Raw genomic sequence first — 15,021 nt, forward strand, 5'->3', positions numbered from 1 at the left:
CTCGGGATGTCAAAGGCAATCCTAAGCTCCATATCCATCACAAGATTCAATCTTAAGGCATACTATAACAGATAAGCATAATTATATAAACCTTAGCATAAATAAACAGGGTATTCTATCTTAAGGGATTTCTATTCTAATCAAAAACTGCTGTCCCACAGCCTTCACCAACCGATCCTCCATGCGATCCCATCGCCACCGCCTTCCGAACCTCCTCAATCCCAGTAGAAAACACAGATAAAATACAATACAAGTAAAACACAAGTATTGAAATGTAAGGCAATTAATTCAAATAGCAATTAGGCATGTTATACAATTAGGAAAACCATTACAAATAGTCAAAGCATACAAATAGGTAGAAAGTGCACATGATGAATGCCTGCCCTATTGGTTGTGATATCACATTGTCGGTTCAACTTCCAACCCGACACATCTCCATGGAGATGTCACCTTTCGGAATCATTATTGGGAACCCCCGAGATATAGTGCTCGGATCACTGTCCAGGGCTTTGTGCCTGCACACTCTGATGATCCGAAGGGATGCGAGCGGGATACTCTTGCCACCGACCTCGCATCTAAGCGCAAGTGGGACAAACCACCTCTTTTACGCCGCCACCGCTACCTCGACAGGCGGAATCCAACTACACACCCCTGCCGGCGCATAGCGTCTCATAATCTCAATATAAAACAGTAGCTCAGTGGTTTTTTAGAAAACATTTTTCATGATATCAGTCATTCCTCATCACCCTTTCGAGTCCTCGACTCATCTCAACTACTGCCAATTCACACTTCCATTTCGAACTTAACAGTTCCTCATTTCTCATTTCATACATCAACCATTCATCACATACCATCAAACCATCCCCAGTACACTCGAAACCTAGGCCTCCATCTTCTAAGTTTTTCCAAAAATAATATCATTTAAAGCCATTAAATTCTTTTCCATGTTTTAAATATTCAAAACTAAGCCCAAGAGTCCTAAAATGGTATTATAGAAGCTTACAACCTTGTTGGAAAGGTAGAATAGTTGAAAACAAAAGAAAGTTTGAGAAACAGGGGCGTGTGCGGCCGCACAGGGGTGTGCGCGCGCACGCTCTGGAGAGTTTTAAAACGTGTGCGTACGCACAGGAGTGTGCATACGCACAGGTGTCAAAATTTACAAAGTATGTTCACTCGCACAGGGCGTGCTAGCGCCCCCAACAGACGACCCTTCCCGACTTGTGCGTGCGCACAGGGCTGTGCGTACGCACAGGTCGCAATTCTTCATTGGTGTGTGCGCATACAAGTTGTGCTAACGCTGCAAGCAGAACGCATTTCCCTGCCTGTGCGTCCGCACATATCAAGATTTTCGCAGGGTTGTGCGTCCGCACAAGGATGTGCGTGCGCATATATCAGAAATCCTAAAATTTTGCAACTTTGCAAAATTTCAGATTTTTAACACCAACTTTGAATGATCATAACTTCCTCTACAAAATTCCAAATTTCACAAACTTTATATTGATTTAAAGGGTTTTCAAAGATCTTTAATTCTAGATAAGTTTCATCAGATTTTGAAAACCGAGGCAAAAGTTATGATCAGACAAAGTTCACCAAAAACCAACGTTTATCCAATTTCACAATTCCCACCATTTCTTACCATACACATTCCAAACCATACCAAACCATTCCAAACTCCCTTTTTCATCACAATTTACCTTTTGTATCATATCACACCAATCATACCACAATTTCCTTCACATTTTATTATTCCCAACCTCAATTATCACATATACAACATATCCACCAATCATCATTATCTCACTACCAATTCTCATCATCAACTCAACCATGATTCCTATTCATAATTAACAATACTCATTCATCTAAATCCATTATATTTCAAATTCATCATTTAATCACAACAACACATCTATTCATTATACCTCATCAACACAAACAATCATCAACAACATACAATTTCCAAACCTATCCTATGGGTCACTATCCTAAGTGTCTATGAATATTATATACTCCATAGAGGAAACCGAAACCATACCTTGGTCAATTCCCTATATGCACCGAACCCAAAACGAGCACAAACAAGCTCTCAACTCCAAACCAAGCTTTCAATTCCACTTCAACAAGCATCCAATATGTTCTAATAGCTCCCAAACTCACAATAATCAAACTATATATGCATAAACCATCACAAATCAACCTAGGATTCCATTTAAACATAAAATCACAAGGGTTTAATGTCTCTTACCTTTTCCAACAGATTTGATAGCCAAAATTCACCTAAACATCCAAAATCATAAAAACTCATTTAACCCAAAGCCCTAAAAACCCGAAATTTTGGAGAGAAGAACTGAGAGGATTTCGTGGTTATCTTACTACTTTCTTGGGTGGGTTTTGTAGAGCTCTTCACAAGGAACGCGTAGCCGTAAACGGTGCGGCGATCGGAGCTCTGTAGCTCAACTGTGTGAGTGTGTTTGGGTTCATTAATGAACCCTTATATATGTTGGGCTTGGGCCCAACTTGGGCCCGGTCGAACCTGTTAGCGTTTTTTACCCGTTTAGCCCAACTTCGGGCCAAACCTTTAAAATTAACGCTCGATTTTCGACTTCTAATATTTTTCTAAGGTTTTCGACTGTTTTCACTTTTCCTCGCACAGTACCGGGCAGACTTGAACCGGTTCAACCGGTTCAACTGCCGGTTCACGGTTTTTCATAGTTTTTCGCAGAAAATACATTTTCTGACTCCGAAAGACCTACTGAGTCCAAAAATCATATCTAAATCCCCAAATTATCATCCTAACTTTCTGGACTTTAATTTGGGTATTTAAATAATTTTATTCGTGAAAATTTTGGTTTTTACATTCTCCCCTCCTTAAAAAGATTTTTGCCCTCGAAAATCCAATCCACGCGATGTACTAGATATATATTCTCCACGAAGCATCCTACTTTCAACGTTACCAACCTAACTAGTTGCCAAAGCATCTCATTCTCTAATTCCCAAGTATGCTTTTCAATTCCTGCTCACCTCCAAGCAACTTTGACCAACGAGACTTCTTTTCCTCGCAACTTCTTCATACTAGTGTCATCGATCCTCACCGGAGTTACTTGGAAAGTTAAGTTTTCCCTTAACTCAACCGACTCAGGCTCCAACATATGAGCTGCATTCGACGTGTACTTACAAAGCTGTAACACGTGGAATACGTCATGCAGGTTAGATAGATGAGGTGGCAAAGCAACTTGATACGCCATCGGCCCGAATCGCCTTAGAATCTCGAACGGTCCTATATACCTGAGATTCAACTTCTTGGTCTTAATTGCTCCTCCAATCCCAGTTGTCGGTGTAACTCTCAGAAATACATGTTCTTCCACTTCAAACTCTAACGGTTTCCTTCTCTTGTCCACATAACTCTTCTGTCGACTCTGAGCAGTTAGAATCCTTTCCCAAATCTTTTTAATCTTCTCAGTAGTCTCTGCTACCAAATCTGGACCCAATGCACTTGCTTCACCAGATTCATACCAACAAAGTTGAGACTGGTACTTCCGTCCATACAAGGCCTCATACGGAGCCATCCCAATGCTCGCATGAAAGCTATTGTTGTACGCAAACTCCACCAATGGCATGTAATGGTCCCAACTTTCGAGTTGATCCAGAACACATGCTCTCAGCATATCCTCCAACGTCTGAATAGTACTTTCCGACTGTCCATCAGTTTGCAGATGATATGCGGTACTGAGACATAGTTTCGTACCGAAAGCTCTTTGGAAAGCTACCCAAAACCTTGATGTGAATCGGGGATCACGGTCTGATACTATGTTCGACGGAACACCATGCAACATTACTATCTCCTTTATATACAACCTCACTAATTCCTCCATAGAACAGTTCACTCAGATAGGCAGAAAATGAGCGGATTTGGTAAAGCGATCCACGATCACCCAAACCGCATCAAATTCCGACCTAGTCCTCGATAAACCGGTCACAAAACCCATTGTAATTCCTTCCCACTTCCATTGAGGAATTTCAAGAGACTGTAGCATCTCCGATGGTTTCTGAGGCCCTACCTTTACCTTCTAACACGTCAAACACTTGGACACCGTTGAAGCTACATCACCTTTCATCCCAGGCCACCAGAACCTCTTCTTAAGTCTTAATACATCTTCGTACTTTCTGGATGAATAGAAAATCCGCTGTTGTGAGCCTCCGATAACAAGTCTTGCCTCAAACTCCCGACGTCCAGTATGCAAATTCTTCCCTTATATCTCCACAACCCTTTATCATCCTTGGTGAATTTTCCACGCCTCTTATCACCCACTGGTTGAAACAATTGCTAAAGCTTCTGTTCACCTTGCTGAGCCTTTTGAGTCTCTGTCTCAAACATATTTAAAATCTGCAACTGACACGAACAAGCTCTTCTGGTGATTTCACCAATTTTCAACTTAAGATCCACAAATTTATCCACTAACTCCTCCTTCTTGATTCTCGTCCAAGCTATTGTCAAGGACCTTCAACTAAATACGTCTACTACCACATTCCGGTGTTGCATCAACACGCAACCCAAACCCTTCAGAGAAGCATCACAGTACATTTCGAATAGTTCATGCGGTTCTAGCAAGATTAAAACAGGTACTGAAGTTAACTTCTGCTTCAAAGTCTGAAAACTCTCTCACCTTCCGCTGCGTCACTCTGATTATCGTCGTTAAGAATCCGAAGATTTTTCCTTAAACCAAATGCCGATTTTGTAGTATTTTTCAAAACCTTTAAAACAAGTTCAATCTAAATGAGTCCATTGTTAAAACCTTATTAAAAGAGTCAAAAACATTTTATTTGTAAATGAATCATCTTAAAGCATGATTTTCCTAAATTCATTGAAACCCTTAAATCAAAACCTTTCCATTTGAATCCCTTTTGGATAAGTTAAATTTTGCAAACCAAAATCGCAAGTTAACAAAATTTTAGGACTCACCTTCCTTTTTAAATCGTATCATTTGATCGAAAGTTCCAATCCTAGTTTCAAAATCAAATTATTTAAACCAAAGCTCCAAACCAGACTTGAAAATTATTTTAAACCATAAAATTGCAAAAATCATAGTTTAAAAACCGCAAAGGCGTCAGTCGGTATTTCCGTTGCCACTAGTGCTGAACCGCACCCATCACCCATACAGGGAACCGATAAGACTTCCAGTCATACCTGGTAACCATTCCGGCACGTCCACTCTGATCGTTCGTCATCACAAGTCCGAAATCCTCGGCTACCGCCACTAAAATCTTCCTTTCCCATAATTTACTCCCAACACGGCTCTAAGCCCTTGTAATCCTAACGGCGACTTTACAGAGATAGAACTAGGTTATCCTCAAATCCAAGCAATATGATACTCAAAGCATACACTTACCTCTCGTCGAAAGGTTCAACCCCGTCGTATCATGTGCATCCACAGTACACACACGGTCTGACTGTTGATTTTGACCTTCATCTCAGTTCCTCCCGCAGCGACAATACTTAGATATATGTACAGGTTTCCCACAAGCATAGCATCGACCATTTCCTTTTGCCTGATGAAACTGGGCTTTATTGTCCTTTCTGAGGTTCCTTGACCTTGTAGATGCTGAGGAGTATGTCCATCTTTCTTGAAGTTTTGTCCCCTTGGTTCGAGGTAATCATCGCGTTCCCTACTAGAGTTTCCTCCATGAGTGTCCCTTAACGAGGCTACCGTCCTTGCATATTCTTCGACAACCCTCGCCTTGTCCACCAATTCAGAGAATCTCCTAATCTTCAATGGAGCCATGACACGTCTGATATCTTCCCTCAGTCCTACTTCGTATTTAACGCATTTCCAGCCTTCATAGGACTCAGGGGCACCCTTACTTATTCTCGAGAACTTACAAAGTTCCTCAAACTTACTAGTGTATTCAGCTATAGTCATGGACCCTTGCTTCAGCTGTAAGAACTCCAACTCTCTGGCCTCCTTTATTGACTCAAAAAAGTACTTCTTGTAGAAAGCTTCCCCGAATAACGCCCAAGTAATGCTCACGTTCTGTTGGTGTAGTAGTCAGCGCTCTCCTCGCCACCATTACTGAGCTTCTCCCACTAGTTGGTAAGCCGCATGCTCTACGAACTGGTCATACGGTACATGTTGAGTTAGCAATGCACGCTCCACGGCTTGGAACCAGTTGTTTGCTTTAGTATGGTTTGTCGAACCAGTGAAAACCGGTGGTTCAGCTTTTTGAAAAGCAGCTAGAGTTCTCGGAACACCTCTCAAGTTGCCCTCAGCACCCTCTCCATTTTTGTTTCCGCTTCCAGCCGATTGAGCTAACCTCTACACAGCTTGCAGAGTCGCAGCAGCATTCGCTTCCATGGTGTTCGCCAGATTCGTCATCGCCGCCATGAACTCGGCATGGTTATTAGCTGGCTGCTCATTCCTACTTTCTCGTGTACGTGCTCGACCTCGTCCGTGAGTGACCATTGGATTTCCTATCTACACCAAATAGTCGATATCAAGGTGATCAGTCTGAATATCAAAAGCTTAGTGTTTCAATTATCCCCAAACAGGTACTCACAAACAAGCATGCCATGAAATATCAAGTAGATAATCTAAATAGCATGAAAGAAAATGACCCAGAGTATGCAATGAAGCACAATCGGTCCATTTCTCAGGCTCACGAGGACGAACCGCTCTGATACCACTAAATGTAACACCCTAATTAGCCTAAGCTCTACCTCGCATCGTAAAGCAAAGGTTAATCAGAGATTACGATAGTTCTAAGCTCATACAAATAATATATATAGAAAGAATTATTATAATCGAGAAGCCTGATGAAGGTTATAGCTCAAAACAGGATTTCAAAAGCGCAAAACGTACTAGCGAAGCTACTAACTTAAAGCATAAGAAAAAGAGGTGATATAATAAAAGATAAGTATATAATATCAAAAGAAACTAGCCATGGCTCGCGGAGTTTAAGCCAGCTAGCTATATACAGACTAAAAGAGAATCAGACAGTAAAAACAACTTATACAAATTTTGTTCTCTCAAATGCAAGCCTCTAGGCAAAACAAAATACAAAAGTGAGAGACATATACAAATTAACCCAAAATGACTCAAAAGAAGTATCCGGATCCTCCACTTCTGTCACCAACCAGACAATTCACCGAGGTGGGTTGCGACCTGCATCTGAAAAACACAACAAAGATATGGTATAAGAACCGGAGGTTCTCAGTATGGTAACAGTGCCCAGTGATGTAGGATATAAGACCCCGGGACGCCAAAGGCAATCCTAAGCTCCATATCCATCACAAGATTCAATCTTAAGGCATACTATAACAGATAAGCGTAATTATATAAACCTTAGCATAAATAAATAGGGTATTCTATCTTAAGGGATTTCTATTCTAATCAAACACTGCTGTCCCACAGCCTTCACCAACTGATCCTCCATGCGATCCCATCGCCACCGCCTTTCAAACCTCCTCAATCCCAGTAGAAAACACAGATAATATACAATACAAGTAAAACACAAGTATTGGCATGTAAGGCAATTAATTTAAATAGCAATTAGGCATGTTATACAATTAGGCAAACCATTACAAGTAGTAAAAACATACAAACAGGTAGAAAGTGCACATGATGAATGCTTGCCCTATTGGCTGTGATATCACATTGTCGGTTCAACTGCTAACCCGACACATCTCCATAGATATGTCGCCCTTCGGAATCATTATTGGAAAACCTCGAGATATAGTACTCGGATCACTGTCCAGGGTTTTGTGCCTGCACACTCTGATGATCCGAAGGGATGCGAGCGGGATACAAAATTTTTCAAAGTCTATTCACTCGCACAGGGCGTGCTAGCGCCCCCAACAGATGACCCTTCCCGACTTGTGCGTGCGCACAGGGCTGTGCGTACGCACAGGTCGCAATTCTTTATTAGTGTGTGCGCGCACAAAATGTGCTAACGCTGCAAGCAGAACGCATTTTCCTGCCTGTGCGTGCGCACAGGTCTGTGCGTCTGCACGGATCAAGATTTTTGCAGGGTTGTGCATCCGCACAAGGATGTGCGTGCGCACATATCAGAAATCCTAAAATTCTGCAACTTTGCAGAATTTCATATTTTTACCACCAATTTTGAATGATCATAACTTCCTCTACAAAATTCTAAATTTCACAAACTTTATATCAATTTAAAGGGTTTTCAAAGATCTTTAATTCTAGATAAGTTTCATCAGATTTTGAAAACTGAGACAAAAGTTATGATCAGACAAAGTTCACCAAAAACCAACGTTTGCCCAATTTCACAATTCCCACCATTTCTTACCATACACATTCCAAACCATACCAAACCATTCCAAACTCCTTTTTCCATCAAAATTTACCTTTTGTATCATATCACACCAATCATACCACAATTTCCTTCACATTTTATTATTCCCAACCTCAATTATCACATATACAACATATCCACCAATCATCATTATCTCACTACCAATTCTCATCATCAACTCAACCATGATTCCTATTCATAATTAACAATACTCATTCATCTAAATCCATTATATTTCAAATTCATCATTTAATCACAACAACACATCAATTCATTATACCTCATCAACACAAACAATCATCAACAACATACAATTTCTAAACCTATCCTATGGGTCACTATCCTAAGTGTCCATGAATATTATATACTCCATAGAGGAAACCGAAACCATACCTTGGTCGATTCCCTATATGCACCGAACCCAAAACGAGCACAAACAAGCTCTCAACTCCAAACCAAGCTTTCAATTCCACTTCAACAAGCACCAATATGTTCCAATAGCTCCCAAACTCATAATAATCAAACTATATATGCATAAACCATCACAAATCAACCTAGGGTTCCATTTAAACATAAAATCACAAGGGTTTAATGTCTCTTACCTTTTCCAATAGATTTGATAGCCAAAATCCAATGCTAAGCAAGGATTAGAACAAACCTAAACATCCAAAATCATAAAAACTCAATTAACCCAAAGCCCTAAAAACCCAAAATTTTGGAGAGAAGAACTGAGAAGATTTCATGGTTACCTTACTATTTTCTTGGATGGGTTTTGTAGATCTCTTCACAAGGAACGCGTAGCCATAAACGGTGCGGCAATCGGAGCTCTGTAGCTCAGTATATGAGCTTGGGAAGATTGAAGTGAATAGTAAAAATGGAGGTTCTCTCTTTCTCCTTCTCAGCTGTGTGAGTGTGTTTGTTTGTGTGTTAAGGGTGTTTCGGTTCATTAATGAACCCTTATATATGTTGGACTTGGGCCCAACTTGGGCCCGGTCCAACCCGTTAGCATTTTTAGCCCGTTTGTCCCAACTTCGGGCCAAACCTTTAAAATTAATGCCCGATTTTTTACTTCTAATATTTTTCTAAGGTTTTCGACTGTTTTCACTTTTCCTCGCACAGTACCGGGCAGACTTGAACTGGTTCAACTGGTTCAATTGCCGGTTTGCGATTTTTCACAGTTTTTCGCAGAAAATACATTTTCTGACTCCGAAAGACCTACTGAGTCCAAAAATCATATTTAAATCCCCAAATTCTCATCTTAAATTTCCAGAATTTAATTTGGGCATTTAAATGATTTTATTCGTAAAAATTTCGGTTCTTACAGCTCGCACCACTAGTGTCGTACACACCGAAATCACTCATCTCTGGAGCACTCGCTCCACCATAATCATACCAGTGCTGAAGGTCATGTCCCAAAAATAACTCTTTCTGCTGCGGGTCTTCATTCAATTCGAGCAACTGGTACGCAGTGGAAGGACCAGGATGATCTACATGATCCGACGATCGATCCATGTCGAAGTCACTGGCATGACCTGATGTGGCGTAACGACCAGCAGACTGCTGAGAAGGAGCATGCCCTTCCTGCTTTGGCGTCGAAAATAGATAAGCAGTGTCTCTCAAGACCTGAGACAAGCTGAGGGTGTCAGATCCACCCAACGGACTAAACTGACCATCAACTGGAATTATCATTTGTGGTATGTAGAGCTCAACTGCCTGATGTGTTTATGGTTCTGGTATGTATGGTGCTTGCTGCTCATATGCCAGCCACTGCTGTTGTTGCTCATACACCAAAAACTGTTGTTGTTAGCCGTAGGCCGGTGCCTGAAACTGCTAGACATATGCCGGCATCTGATACTGGTGCTCATATGCCGGGACCTGAAAGTGGTGCTCATATGCTGGAACCTTGTTAACAATTAATTACAATTAATAGTAATTAATCATAATTGATAAACCTAAATAATAATAATTAATAATAATTAAATACGATAAAAATTAATATTAATACCTGAAACTGCTGTTCATGAGGGGGAACTTGCTGCTGAGGTCCAGCTAGTTCTTCCTGATGTTCCTGTGGTTCATTCGCACAAGCCTCTTCACCTGCAACTCTATTTGATAGTCGTAGGTGTTCCCCGTACTGCTATGTGTACCACACGCAGTACACCGGGAGAGGATGAAAGTCGCCAATCTGCTCCCCTAATTGCAGTGTGTTATAGCGGCCAGATATCCACATGTTAACCCATTGTTTGTTCCTCTCTCTCCAGTCATGGTTTTGTGCACCTGTCAACCGCCTGCAATGATCACGACCAAGGTCGAATGCCGGATTTGGTGCAAGTTGTTGCAACCCGAACTGTCGTTTAACTCAGTCTATCGGGTGCCACTCTATACACTCGAATGACACTAACGGCGACTTCGTGGAGCACATAAACAAATGTACAACGAGGTCATCCGGAACCATCACTCCCATATACGGCTGCCATATAAACAGCACATTAGTAATCACGAGGCCGATTAGATAAATTATTATTCTAAATAAAAACCTTGGACATAAATGGTTAAAACTTACATGGTTGACTCCCATGTCATCGAGTCCGCGCCTAAAATGCGCAGTAGGCTTCCGTATATATCTTATATGTCGGTGCCAATGACTCTACCTAAACAAAAATAGAATGATTGCAATAAGAACAATAATAATAATAATAATAATATAATAACAATAGTAAAAAATAATACCGTCGCGCAAGTGGAATACCAACATCACCGAGCTGATTGCGGGGAATAGGCTTTAGGATCGGCATACGCTCCCACGTCCAAACAAAAAGTAGTATGAGTAGCCCATCCATCTCTTTACAATTGTATTGTGATGCACGACACAACAATCTGTATAGATTTGCTAGACTGGCTGCCCCCCAACTGTATGTACCAATCTGGTCGAAATTCTGAAGTAGAGGCAGAAACTTCGAGTTCAATGAAGTGGTGGACTTATCCGGAAACACAACTATTCCAAGCACGCAGAAAATGTGAGCCCGGACGTACCGCTCAATGGACTCCTGCGTGTCACACGGTTCGGTATCTCTACACTGTTGGACCCATGCAAGATTCACCTTACCCAAGACGTGATCCTATGGACCTGGCTCCCGACCAAAACAAGCAATGCTGTTCTCCACCAGAAATTGGTGACTGCTGTCTATTCTACCCGTGACGGGCTCCCCATTAACCGGGAGGCCAAGTATATGTGTAACGTCTTTCAGCATCACTGTCACTTCGCCAACTAGAAGGTGAAACGTGTGAGTTTTCGGCCTCCATCGTTCCACCAATGTACTTAGCAGTGCAGAATGGCCTCTCATTTTGCCTACTCACGAAACGTGTTGAAACCCAGTAAATGCCAGTGACACTACAACTACTTCGTTTAAGGTATTTGGCGAATCTAGTTTTCCTGGACAACAAATTCTTGAGAGCCTGCAAAAAGAAAAATGATAATTATTAACAATAATAATAATAATAACCCTAATAATAACCATAACAACATTTTTAAAAACAATACTCTGTCAAAAATCTATTAATAATAACAGTTATTATTATATTTAAAAAAATAATAAGGACAACATAATGATAATTTATTAAACAGTATTATTATTATCTTAAAAAATAATAATAAATTATTAAAAATAATAAAAAATTATTAAATAGTATTATTTATTATTAGAAAATAATAACAATTTATTATTATTATCCTAAATAGTATTCTATTATTAAACAGTATTATTTATCATTAGAAAATATGAATAAATTATTAAAAAATAATAAAAATTTATTTAATAATAATAATAATAATAATAATAATAATAAAAATAATAAAATTACTAGTTAAAACACAAATACATAAAATACAAATAAATATATTTACTTATTGATCATAAAATTAAAAATAAAAAAACCTTAGCTATTGAGGATGATCCAAATATTCAATGATGTGTTCTCCAGGTTCAGTAAAATCACGCACCATTTTTTCTTCTTCCTTCGCTAAAACCCTAACCCTTCACCGTATTCTTCTTCCTCCATACTAACCCTCCCTTTCAACCCCCAACACAACCCTCGCCAATGTTTCACTCTTGCTTCTTCTTCACATAGACAAACACTTACCTGTGTTTGGGGTTTTAAAGACCGGATTCATCACCCATGTCAACACATGTCACATATGCAAGGATGGAGGCTGCCAATCGCAACCTGCGACTTGCCTTCTCCGCCTGCCAAACGCAAGCTGCATTTTGGGAACCCCAGGCTGGTCAAAGGCTACTCATGTCTGCATGCAGGGGGCCAAGGGACACGTTTCGAGACGTGGTTGCCCTTGCCTGCCAATCGCAGTCTGCGTTTTGCAGCAGGATGCAGATTTTTGGTATTCGCCCCCAGTAAAATGTTACCTACGTTTTGCAGGTGACTGAGCAACGCAGGTCCACATTTCTGGACAACACACCATGCACCCATATTCATGATTATCACCATTATTTTATCCATTACTAAATTAATTTTTAACATTCTATCTCCTTTTATTTATTTATTTATTTTTTATGGTGAATAGTGAACACGTGCAGAATTGGAAATCTTAGACATTCTTTCACAGAAATATTTGCTACCTTCTTTTGTTAGGAATACCATTAGGTAAGCAGGTCCGGTCAATTTCTGTCCATTTTTATTGAGCTGGATCCCAAAATTTATTATATCAAAAAACAATCATCTAATTATTTAAAGTAACTCTAATTCACCATAATTTAAGAATTATTGTTGATTTTTTATCAACTCCAATTTATACCATTTCACAGTTTATCTTTACCTTCCACCCACAACGGCGGTACCATCGAACGACGCCATTTTGTTGCTGCTGACAACACCGATTAGCGCCACCGCTGCTTTTGTTCGTGAGCAAATGCGCATCTTCAAAACTTAGCTTAGCGCCGTTGCTGCTTCCGACTCAGGTCACCCTCGTCGTGCCAAGTCATCCTCTCTAGAAACCAATGAAGTTGCGCCACCATCTCCATTCGACCGTTCGACCGTGCCTTCCCCTGTTCTGTCACATCCAAAAAAGACATATTTACTAAAGACATATCCAAAAAAATTTTAAACAAAAGACACATCTATTAAAAACCCATCCAAACAAATTCTAAACAGAAGATACATCCATTAAAAACACATCCAAATAAGTTTTAAATAGAAGAAACATCCTATATAGTTCGGTATAGAAGAACACGCAAAGTAAACCAATCGGAATTAACATGTAAACTAAACCACTACGTACCTTGTGAACACGTTGATTATCGTCACCAGTCAAACATGCAATATTGATGGCTCCATCGACGAAGTAGGTTGGGATTCGGGGGCTGGGATGCAACCGGACTTGCGGGCGGGGCTTAGTGCAGGGATACGGGTGGAAGTGTGTGCGGGATTGATGGAAGCGTTGCACGCAACTATCCAGCAGACTGAGGAGGCCGTGGGTTGCGTTACAAAGGGCGTTGGGGGCGACATTCCAGGTGTACTGTAAACCCACAAAATTAGTAAATAATTAATTAATAAATTAATTATTATTTAAAGAAATTAGAAAATTAAAATTTATAGTTTAATGAGATAGAGCTAATTAAAATAAGAATTTTGACACTAATTTTAAAGAATTCGGCTCAAAATTGGGCCGAACCAGGCAAACCAAGCCTGTATTGGGATCAAGGCCCAACCTACTCCACCCACACTTAATGATTCAACACACTCTCTCTCCCTCCATTAGCATTTAATGCTGAAAATTTGAAGAGAGGAAGGGAGGCACAAAACATTATTCACTCCTCTCTTCCGGTAACCATAACTCGAGCTACAAAGCTCCAATCGCCACACCGTTTACGGCCACGCGATCACCATGAAGAGCTCTACAAAACCTACAACAAACTGGTGAGAAAATCTTGATTTCCCTTTCAGCCCTTTCTTCCATAAATTCGAAAATTTAGTGTTTGGGATTTTGAGATTTTGATGTTTTGATGTGTTTAGGATCAATCTAACTTGAGGAGATTATTGGGTTGAAATATAAAGCGGTATTAACTTGAAAGTAAAGAAATATTTGAAGTAATAAATTGTAGTTGAGGAAGTGCAGGATTGTTGATGATATATGATTAATGACAGGATTAAGAATGATAAGGTTTGTAATTATGATGTGATTGGGCCTAATGGGTCGAATCGTACGAACCAGGCCCGTATTGGGCCCAAGACCGAACCCACTCCACCCACACTTAATGATTCAGTACACTCTCTCTCCCTCCATTAGTATTTCACGCTGGAAATTTGAAGAGAGGAAGGGAGGCACAAAAACACTATTCACTCGTCTCTTTCGGTGACCATAACTCAAGCTACAGAGCTCTGATCGCCGCACTGTTTGTAGCCATGCGATCATCATGAAGAGCTCTACAAAACTCACCCAACAAATTGGTGAGAAAACCTTGATTTCTCTCTCAGCCCTTCCTTCCATAAATTTGAAATTTTAGTGTTTAGGATTTTGAGATTTTGATATTTTGATGTGTTTAGGATCAATCTAACTTGAGGAGATTATTGGGTTGAAATATGAAGGGATATTAACTTGGAAGTAAAGAAATGTTTGAAGTAATAAATTGTAGTTGAGGAAGTGTAGGATTGATGATGATGTATGATTAATGACAGGATTAAGAATGATAAGGTTTGTAA

The 15,021-nt window shown here is 40.1% G+C and overlaps 1 long non-coding RNA gene across 1 annotated transcript; it reads right to left on the bottom strand.

Annotated features, from left to right (window-relative positions):
• Positions 1-6,906: 6,906 nt before the first annotated feature.
• LOC140176959 (uncharacterized) lies at positions 6,907-13,837 on the bottom strand. The gene is made up of 5 exons (XR_011868270.1): positions 13,601-13,837; positions 13,139-13,372; positions 10,874-11,766; positions 9,060-10,780; positions 6,907-8,968 (listed from the first exon to the last, which is right to left on the bottom strand). It is a non-coding gene; the product is annotated as an uncharacterized lncRNA (long non-coding RNA).
• Between the last annotated feature and the right edge of the window lie 1,184 nt (positions 13,838-15,021).

Source organism: Arachis hypogaea, chromosome 12, assembly GCF_003086295.3.
Source record: "Arachis hypogaea cultivar Tifrunner chromosome 12, arahy.Tifrunner.gnm2.J5K5, whole genome shotgun sequence".
Classification (NCBI taxonomy): Eukaryota; Viridiplantae; Streptophyta; class Magnoliopsida; order Fabales; family Fabaceae; genus Arachis; species Arachis hypogaea.